The sequence below is a fragment of the Miniopterus schreibersii genome, assembly GCF_964146895.1.
Source record: "Miniopterus schreibersii genome assembly, chromosome: 12".
Classification (NCBI taxonomy): Eukaryota; Metazoa; Chordata; class Mammalia; order Chiroptera; family Miniopteridae; genus Miniopterus; species Miniopterus schreibersii.
In genome coordinates, this window is record NC_138112.1 from 67,667,827 (window position 1) to 67,677,527 (window position 9,701).

At 59.4% G+C, this 9,701-nt stretch overlaps 1 protein-coding gene across 4 annotated transcripts in view; it reads right to left on the reverse strand.

Moving 5' to 3' along the window:
- The window catches only part of AHNAK (AHNAK nucleoprotein), a 29,770-nt gene extending 20,355 nt beyond the window's left edge, over positions 1 to 9,415 (reverse strand). For 2 of the 4 annotated variants that reach the window (XM_081154930.1, XM_081154928.1), the window contains exon 1: positions 9,208 to 9,415. The gene's annotated coding sequence lies outside the window, so the exon portion shown is untranslated. Of the gene's footprint in view, positions 1 to 8,264; positions 8,430 to 9,207 lie in introns of those variants that run through there. The other 2 variants (XM_081154929.1, XM_081154931.1) reach the window with 2 other exon arrangements.
- Between the last annotated feature and the right edge of the window lie 286 nt (positions 9,416 to 9,701).

Consider the following 9,701-nt stretch of genomic DNA (forward strand, 5'->3'; position numbering starts at 1 on the left):
GAGGCACTGGCCCCAGCCCGAGAGGCTAGAGTCCAGCTGAGCTGCCTCAGGGACGTGGTGAGTCAGGGCCCATCTGGCTGCCCACACTGGGCCCGGAGCCAGGTCCCCATAGGTGCTGGCACTTGGGAGCAAGGACGCCCTCCAGCCTCAGGATGAGCTGTCAGCAGGAGAGGTATACCCCAAGAAGACATCAGGCAGGACTCTGAACACGGCCACAGCCTATAGCCACCCACACAAAGTGGTGGAGGCCGCGTCACCCAGCAGCACGCCTGGGAAACTGTGGGGGATACTGTAAATCAGGGAGCACCTCGCCCAATGCTCCACCCTACACTGTTCACAGGCAGACATTAGTCAGCCAATTGATAAGTGTGTGCACTCTGGCCGCCTCCTGTATGTCCCAGTGTACTGGACCCTGCAGAGCCAATAAGCGGGGGCCAGACCCAGCTCCGCTCAGCACCCAATTACACGCCGCACCAGACTGTCACCCGACTTCTCTCTTGACTCTCTAATATTTACTGAATGCACTCCACGTGCCAGACAGGGAGACTTAGAAGACTTGGTTTCTGTCCCAGAAATAAATTATGAGTAAGGTGCTCAGGGTGTGATCATTTTCGCCTCAGAATGTTCCAGAAGGCTTGGGAGATTTTGGGGGACTATGAAATATAAATGGGGGTCTTGAAGGTGCTAGAGTTTGCCTCTGAGAAATGGGATTATTCCTGAGCACTCATGGGAACTTAGCAGTTCCAATGGCAGGCAGATCACAACCCGGGGGAAGACAACCACACGGACCCCTAAGTGCCCCCACCACCTGAACTCACACCTGCGTATGTGGCTAGGAGCAGACTGTGCAGGGCGAGCAGCTGTTGGCATGGGTGTGAGCTGGGGCTACGCCCCCTCCTTTCCTGCCAGGCAGAGGAGCCAGAGAAGTCATCCTGACCCTTCCCCACGTGAGACAGCAGAGCCGGAACTTAAGCTGCGCCTCCCCAGCATCCAGCGCTGAGAAGCCAGCCCTGCGGGCGAGCGCCAGGCAGGGCAGGGAAGCAAAAGGCAGAGAAGCCCAGAGGGCTTCTCAGATCTCTGAAACCACCGATCGCCCTGGCACCCGTCTTCCTCCTTGAGGGGGCCCCATTTCTTAGCCTAGCAGCCTGGTGCTAAGCCAGCAGCAGCGAGGGGGGAGAGCAAGCTCACCCTCGCCCACATCTCGGCCCCACCCTCCCTCCTTCCCCAATGAGTCACTGCAGCCACAACGGCTCCAAGCATGCTAAGGGTCACACCTAAAAACCAATCAACAAAGTGTTTCGGGGGCCAGAGCCCCGGTGTCAGAGGGGCTGGGGCTCCAGTGCACACACGCAGTCAACTTCCCTGCCAGCTCCTCCAATGGAGCCTCAAACCAGATGGAGCCCTAGGGATGGAGTCCCTAGAAACACAGCTAGGAGGCTCACGAGAGACTTGCTACATGCCTGGATCCAGGCTGCTGAGGAGGGGAAAAGGCCATCCAGAGTAGAGAAGGGTCCACATGCCATGAGAAGGGGAGGCACTGGACCCGAGGCCACAGGTTGGCCTTGGCAGAGCACCTGCTGGCTTCCTGGCCAGGTAGAGCTGCCAACCACCCTGCCTGTTCTGGCTCAGCTGCCTCCTGGCACAGCCAGGAAGGACTCTCCTACCCTCTCATCTGATCTGGGCCATGCAGATGGCTGGACATAGGGGTGCTGACAGGGGCTTCAAGGCCACCGGTGGCCAGGACCTATTCTCTGCTTTTGGGCCCAACCCCAGTCTCTCCCACCCCTGGAGCTTGTACCAAGCCCAGCTGGTCGTTCCTCCTCCCACACAAGCCAAGGGAAGCCAGGCCACCCAAAGCAGGGCCTTTGGCACTATGAGATTTCTGTACATCCAGCCAAATGTCATAAGCCTTTGGAGCCGTGCCATCCAACATGTGGCTATTTAAATTTAAAGTAACTAAACTTAAAATTTAGTTCACTGGCCATGGCTGGGTGGCTCAGTTGGTTGGTGTGTCGTCTTGTGCACCAAAGGGTTGTGGGTTCGATTCCCAGTCAGGGCACATGCCTAGGTTTCGGGTTCCATCCCGGGTTAGGGCGTGAACAAGAAGCAACCAATCGATGTTTCTCTCGAATCGATGTTTTTCTCTCTCTCTAAAAAAAAAATCAGTAAAAAAATATCCTTGGGTGAGGATTACCAAAAAAAATTTTTTTTTAATTTAGTTCACTGGTTGCATTGGCCACATTTCAAGAGCTCCACAGCCACACGTGGATACCATACTGGAGAGCACAGACAGTAAACATTTCTGCCACTACAGAAAGGTCATGGCGCTGCCTGTTACTTACACATAGGGAAGGTGAGGTCCAGAGGTGAGAACTGGGGAGTTTTGGGGCCCTAGAGCCCAGGACCTCCTAGCTGCCCACCCATGCTCCACGCGATACTGGCTCACAGTGTCCTCAGTGAAGGGACAAGCAGGGCTGAAGTAGAGACCCTCTAAGGCAGAGGGCTGCTTGGAGGGCAGAGAAGGAGTGAGATGGTCAGCCCACTCCAGCTGCAAGACTGAGAGGACACAGGTCTGAGACTGTGGGACAGGCGGCACAGAGTGTAATTCAGGCCAGAAGCAGCAAGAACAAGGCTGTCCTGTCCATTCAAAACCTCAAAGAGGCCTGGGCCAGGTGGCTCAGTGGTTAAGCGTCGACCCAGGAACCAATCTGTTGGATTACCAGTCAGGGCACATGCCCGAGTTTTGAGCCCGATCCCCAATAAGGGGCATGTAGGAGGCAGTGAATCAATGACTCTCTCATCATTGATGTTCCTCTTTCTCTCCCTCTCCCTTCCCCTCTCTAAAAATCAATAAAAACATATTTTTTAAAAAACTTAAAAAATAAAATAAGTAAGTTTAAAATAAACTCAAAGAGGATGTGCAGAGCAGCAGGGCTCTGCCTGTGCCACCTGTAAATTGGGGGCGACACCTGGACAAACCCGGGAAGAAGACTCCTTGCCCTGGGCAGAGGGTTTCCACCAGATGTGAGCTCCAGAGGAGCACCCTCACCCCCTCTCGCCAGGGAACAGAGCCCCTTCTTCCCAAACCAAAGGGAAGACAGCCAGGGAGGGGCCCAGCCTGGTTGCTGCAGCAGTCAGAGCCGGGCTTGCAACTAGCATCAGTGTGAAGATGACAGGAACTGACACACGCACCTGGAGAGACAGCCCTGGGCCTCGATGCCTCCATGTCCCAAACCTGAAGACCAGATACACACCAGAGAAGCACAAGTTCACACATACACCCAGCACGGGCTGGACACAAGAAGTGACATTTCGAGGGAGAAGCACTCTCACAATGAAGAGGGCACTAATAGCAATGAAACTGCCCACCCAGCACAGCGGCATGCACACACACGCACACGCACACTCGAGAGAACCGACCCACCGAGTACACAGGCCAGGGAGCAGCAGTCCCCATGCCCCATGCCGAGGAGAATGAAACGATTCTCCACCAGAGGCAGAGAGCACCACCAGAGGGAAAACCCCAAACACTAAAAACCAGGACCAAGGGTTTGGATATTCAAAGAAAAGAGAGATACACCCAGAAGGGCACCCTACTCTCATTCTCACTCACAGAACTTGGAAGAGGAAGGGGCTGCTCCACACTGAAAGAAAAGCCCAGCCAGCTGGAAGAGACTCTGCACAGCTCCTATGGGTGCCAGGCACTCTGCTCCAGTTCCATGCCCGGGGTCTCATTCCATCCCCAAACAACTCCATGTGATTAAAAATTAATATCCTTATTTTAGAGATGCACAAACAAGCCCTGGAGGTAGAGGGCTTGCCTGGAGTCCTCTGACATCAAGGCCAACAGTGTTTACCCACATCGGGGAACAAAGGCACACATAAATACACACACAGGATGAGAAACCACAGAGAAAGATGCACAGGACAGATACACAGGGGAAACCTATACTGGAGGTGAGTAGTGAGAACCAGAGGACACACCCACAGGAAGATGGGCCTGGACCTGGTCCAGCTGGGGGACAGCAAACCCAGAATGGGCAGCATCCCAGGTATCCCAGAACCTAGGACCTGAGGGGTCTTTTGGTTATGACACTTAACAAGGGTGCCCAAAACCCAGTTTACCTATAGAATCACTTGGGCCCTGGCAGGTCAAGGTCAAGAGAATCATCCCTTTCTGGGGCTTGGCCAGCTCAGGACCCACAGAGCCAGGTGCTGGGAGATCAAGGCAAACATTTCCACTCGCTGAGAAATAGGAACAGCCATGGCAGGCAGACCCTCATCCCAGAGGAACAGGGAGAAACCCAGAGGTGGATCTCTTCCAGGGCCTAAGCCTCCAAGTGGATCTCCATGTACGCAGCTGCCAGACCTGTCTGGAAAAAAACCAGGCCCTATTCTAACTGGAGTAGACATGTGTGCTCATCTCCACAGTCTAGGCTAGAAGCAAGAACTTGTACTCAGCTGATTCTGGGCCGTACACCCCAGGGGGACACTTGCAACTTGAATGGGATGTGTATGTTGGGGGGATGGAATTATCAGGGAGAATTAAACAAACAGTGGCGACACAGTCACTGGAGAAAAAGACACGTAAGGACGCATACACACCCCATGTGCTCATCAGCCCCATTCCCCGTTCTTTTTTTAAAAAATATGTCTTTCTTGATTTCAGAGAGGAAAGGAGAGGGAGAGAGAGAAACATCAGTGATGAGAGAGTCATTGATCAGCTGCCTCCTGCACGCCCCCTACCGGGGATCGAGCTGGCAACTGGGGCATGTGCCCTGACCGGGAACCAAACGGCAGTCTCCTAGATCACAGGTCGATGCTCAACCACTGAGCCATGCTGGCCGGGCCTATTCCCCCTTCTTAACAGCCCAGAGCAGGCCCAGAACCCCTGCCTTCACCCAATCACAACAGACGCCTGTCAGGGCAGGCCCAGGCCCTGCGCACCATGGAGGGCACCTATACCTGTTAACTCGGTGCCCAGGGTCCCTGCCTCCCTCCACCTCTGTGCACCTATCTTGCTCCCTTGTACCTGGGCCACAACCCAGCAAGAGGAAGTTTTTCCAGCCTCATCGTTGCAGCCCTCTCCAGCCCTCACCATCATGCTGGTTTTCTGCACCATGACTTCCAGGGCATCCCCCTCCCACCCCAGCCCACCAGCTGCCTTCTGGGCTCCACCCTGCCGCCTTGCCCCACCTCTCTCTCCTGGCCACTCCCCAGCGAGCTCTGAAGCCCAGGAGTTCCCAGTTCTCACTTCTAGCTGGAAGGAAGCTTCCCTCTTTCTCCCCTGACCAAGAGGGACTCTCCCCTCCTGTGACAGGGGGCTGGGGAGGCACTACATTCTCCAGTAGGAAGTCCCCACACCTGCCACAGAGCAAGGGAAGAGTGGGCCTTGACCGGGAGATGCTGGGATTAAGACAACTCTGCAGGTGTCGCCCTCCACAGAGACAGGGCGGAAGAACGTGCTGGCTCTCCCTGGGGGCAGATTACAGTTTGGGAGCTGCACCGTGGCCCTGCCCGCACCCTGACCATAGCCCCCACCAAGGCCCAGCTCTCCACCCAGTGGTCACGCCAAGCTAGTGCAGGGCACTTCTCAAAGAGCCGCCCCCAGCCCAGCCAGGACATGAAGCCCGGATCAGCTCCAGGCACTTCCCCTTCCCCTAGAACCTCCGCTCTGGCCCCCAGGGACAGGGCAGGATGCCCCTCCCTGACCGCCCAGTGCAGGGCCTCACTCAGCCTCACTCCCAGGTCTGTCCTTGCCCTCCTGCGGGCCTCTGGACACAAACTCCAGGGTCCAGAACCTATCCAGGACAGAGAAATTTACTCAGTCCTTACCTGCAGCCCTCATGAAACCTCCACCACCAGGGCAGAGTCCCACTGCTGTCCCCTGCCCTATGAGCCCCAGATACAAGCATTGATGACAAACCCAGGCCCACAGTAATGCAAGCAGCACCATGAAGACAGAGGGGCACCCTCTCATAGGTAATAACACACACCTCGCTGCTGTGACACTAGCAGGCCACAGTGAAACATCAATTCCTGGACCCAGAACCTCCAGCTACAACAGCCCAACTGGTCCCCTGATGGGAGCTAAGGCCAGCAGGAAGGAAGGGGGGCTCCACCAAAACATATACTCCTGCTGAGCCCTGCTGTGGCCAACCCATGAGCCCCCACACCCCCTCTGTGCGCCCAGACCTGGAGGTAACTGCCCTTGCTCAGGAAGGCCTGGGAGCCGAGCAGGATGGTTGGAGCCTAGGGAAATGGCAACTCCCTTGGAAGCCTGGGGGAAGCCATGGGGGACAAAGAGAGCGGAAGGCCCTAGACACTGGCCGCTGTAACATTCTAAAGCCTCTCCAGTGGCCACCTCCCTTCCACATGGTCAGCCCAGCTCCAGGAGAGAAACTTGGGGATGGCTGAGAGTGGTAGGGGGAGAGCCAGCAGGGGGAGAGCTCCCAGCAGGAGTCTGACTAGCTCTCCCAGTCTGCCCCTTTGTCTGTCCCCAGGCGGTTCCCAAGTTCTGAGGAAGATGGTGACCACACCCCAAGCCCCACACACCCCTCCGCCCCCACAGCTTTGCCCCAACCTCTCAAACCAGCTCCTCAGGCTCAGGGTGGTGTGCTCTGCCAGGGCCAGCCAGCCAATTCCATGTTGAGCCAAAGAATCCAGCCTGACGGTGCCGGCACCTCCACCCAGGGCCTCACCTCCCTGGGACTGAGGCGACCCTGGGGACCCCCAGCTCATTCCCTGCCCTTGATGGGCGCTGCCCTCCCCCGTCTCAGGCCTCCCACAGTTCACTGTCCTGTCCCACCCTGGGCCTTGGACCTCACCCCCTGAACCAAGAGCAGCTGGTACAAGCCCTCAGCTCTGCGGGGTTAGCTCTTCAAGGAGCTGCCAGACCAGGACTCTTGAATCATGGCTGTAGGGCTCCATATTGGCAGCACTAAGCCCCTTGTACCTTATGTGGCTCCCTGTGTGTCCCTGTTCTCTGACCAATGTCCCTGGACATAAACTCTTAAGGCCAGGGCTTTAGAGACACCCTCCAGTCTCTATCTCCAACAGCCCAGACCCTGCATGCTCTCCCAGCCCAGCTCTCATGGTCCCAGGTCCTCTCCTACCCTCCCTCACCCACAGCTCACAGCAAGGAGCCCCCCAAGCCTGGGGCTCCCTCTACTCCCCACTCACACTCACCTCCCACATGATGGCCCAGCCCTTCATCCCCCTGTGGGGAGAAGGAAGCTTCACCATTGGGGCTGGAAAGGAAGTGCCTGCCACACCCTAGCCCAGGGGTTTCCCTAGAGCGGGCAGAAGAGAGGGGGCAGGACATGAAAGCAGAATCTACTCCCCTAATTTAGACCCAACACTGGTGTGGGGGCCCTAAAATGTCTTCAAAGGCACGTTCAATCCTCCCTGTCCCCCCACATTCGCTTGCCTTCACCTATTACCACAGCCCACCAAGGCGACACTGCATCCCGCAAAACCAACCCAACCCCTGCGATGAGCTAGGCTGTGTGAGGAGGGGCCTGTGATCCCTGCAACTGGAGGCTGGATTCTAATACAGGAAACTTTCAAAAGCAATTACTGGGTGCCCAAGCTCTGCTGGGGACAGAGAGGTAAATATCTGGGACCCCTTCCCCCTGAAACTCCAGGTCATTCTCTAAGGACCCCATGGGAAGATCCCACTCTGCCTTTCCACAGATCCACTCCCGAGAGCCCAGCACTCAGCAGCCACTGCAGGCTCCCTGGGGGCACCTCACCGCCACCTCGATGGCCACACCCAGTGAGAGGCTCCAGCACACACACCACGCGCACAATTCTCTGTGGCCACATCAGGCAGAGGCGTCAGAGCCCTCGCCCACCTGGTGTTCCGGCCCAGTTAGAGCCGCGAGGCGCCCTACCTGACCACTCCGTTCCCCTCCCACGCAAGGGGCACTGCCAGCCCTGCTCAGACTCATGTGTCCCTCCCGGCCAGCGTCGCCTGGGGGCCGCGTCCCCACAGCCCCCAGCCCTGGCACTGCAGGGGGCGCCAAGCCCGGTCAAGGCAGGGCCAGGCCCTGGCACGGCGCACGCCCCCTCCCTGCACGGGAAAGCCTTACATAACACAGCTCGCACACACCCTAAGCACTGCCTTTCCAGCGCCCCGCAGGACCGCCGGGCCCTCTCCGCAGCGCGCGCGGAGCGGGTTGCAGAGCGCAGCCCTCCCGCGCCGAGCCCGGCTCCAGCCCCCAGCTCCCACACAGCCCCTTCCCCTCCCCTTTGCCCCTCACCGCTCCTCCCGAGTTCTGGTTTGAATTAGTCACCGGCTCCAACCACCACATTCCTCAGGCTGCTGGCGCCCATCCAGGCGCTGGGGCGGGGGCCGTCCCGCCCGGACGGGTTTGGGAGTGGGCTGGGGGAGAGAGCGCCGCCTCCGGAGGGGAAGGGGCGGTCCCAAGGGCCGGGCCGCAGCACCGGCCCCCTCTCCTCCCGCCCCCAGTGCAGGAATCTCCCTAATTATGGCCCCCACCCCCACTCCCACCCGTCCCGCTGGGAGGCGCGCTGCAAACTTCCAGGCTTGGGGGCCCTGGGGGAAGAGGGAGCTTTCGGGAGCAGGGAACACGGAGGAACAAGAATAGGGTGGGGCAACTGGAGGGGGCCTGGGGGGCAGCCAGGAGCAAGGGAGGAAGAGGCGGGAGGTACAGAATTGGGTGGGGCCGGGAGGACTCCGGACGCGGAGTTCTGGCCATAGGTGTCGTGAGAGGGGAGGGACAGCGGAGGGTCGCACGGTGCAAGGGCGCCCGGAGGGGCGGAGGGGCCGCGGCGACGATCTCGGAAACTTCTCCAGTAAACACGGAATAGAACCGAAGCGGCGCGCGGAGCCACCGCCCCGTGGAGAGGGAGTGGGACGGGGCCACCAGGCCAGCAACGCGGCGCCCTGCCGTGCAGTAGGGCCATCACCCGAGAGAAATAAGGACTGCAGCAAAGCGCGCTCTGGAGCGACTTTCCAACTTTGCCCAACTTGCACCCCGACTCCGAAGCCAGAGCTCGGCTCCCAGGGCGCGACGCGTCGCCACCTTGCGGGGCCCCGAGGCTGCCTAGCTTGTTCCAAACTCTCTGAATCCTCACAGCGACACCCACGAAAGTGCCTCGCCCAAGCCCTGGACCCCACCTCCCCTCGCCCGCTCCCGGCGTCCAGTTTCCCGACCCCGCCTCAGCGCGCCCGGCCCCTACCTGCGCGCTCAGCCCCGGAGCACAGCCATGGCCCGCGCGGGGCCCGTGGTCACGGAGCTGCGGCGGCTGCGGGCGTCGAGCCCCGGTCGGGGCGGGTCCGGCAGGGCGGGTGGTGCAGTCCCCGCGGCGGAGCTGCTCCGAGTGGCCGGGCCCGGGTGTGGGGAGGCGGCTCTTGTAACTCCGGCTGGGCGGGCGGGTCTGCCCCGAGCTGTGGGGAGAGGGCGGGGCCGGGCGGGGCCCGAGTGGGGTTGGGACGAGCGGACGGGGCCGACTCTGGAGAGACCCGGGACCGGGCCGCTGGAGGCGGGCGGGGGAGGGGTAGAGGAGACCGGGGGCCAGGGGGCGCGCGTCTGAGGTGCTGCCTTCCCCTGCCCCCATCCACTGCCCCCTGCCCTGGCCCGGGCCTGGATCGACCACCAGCCTATGTAATGTGTGGCTTCGCCCGCAAGAAGCCCGTCCAGCTCTCTGAGGCTCATCCGCCCAGCTGGAGCTGG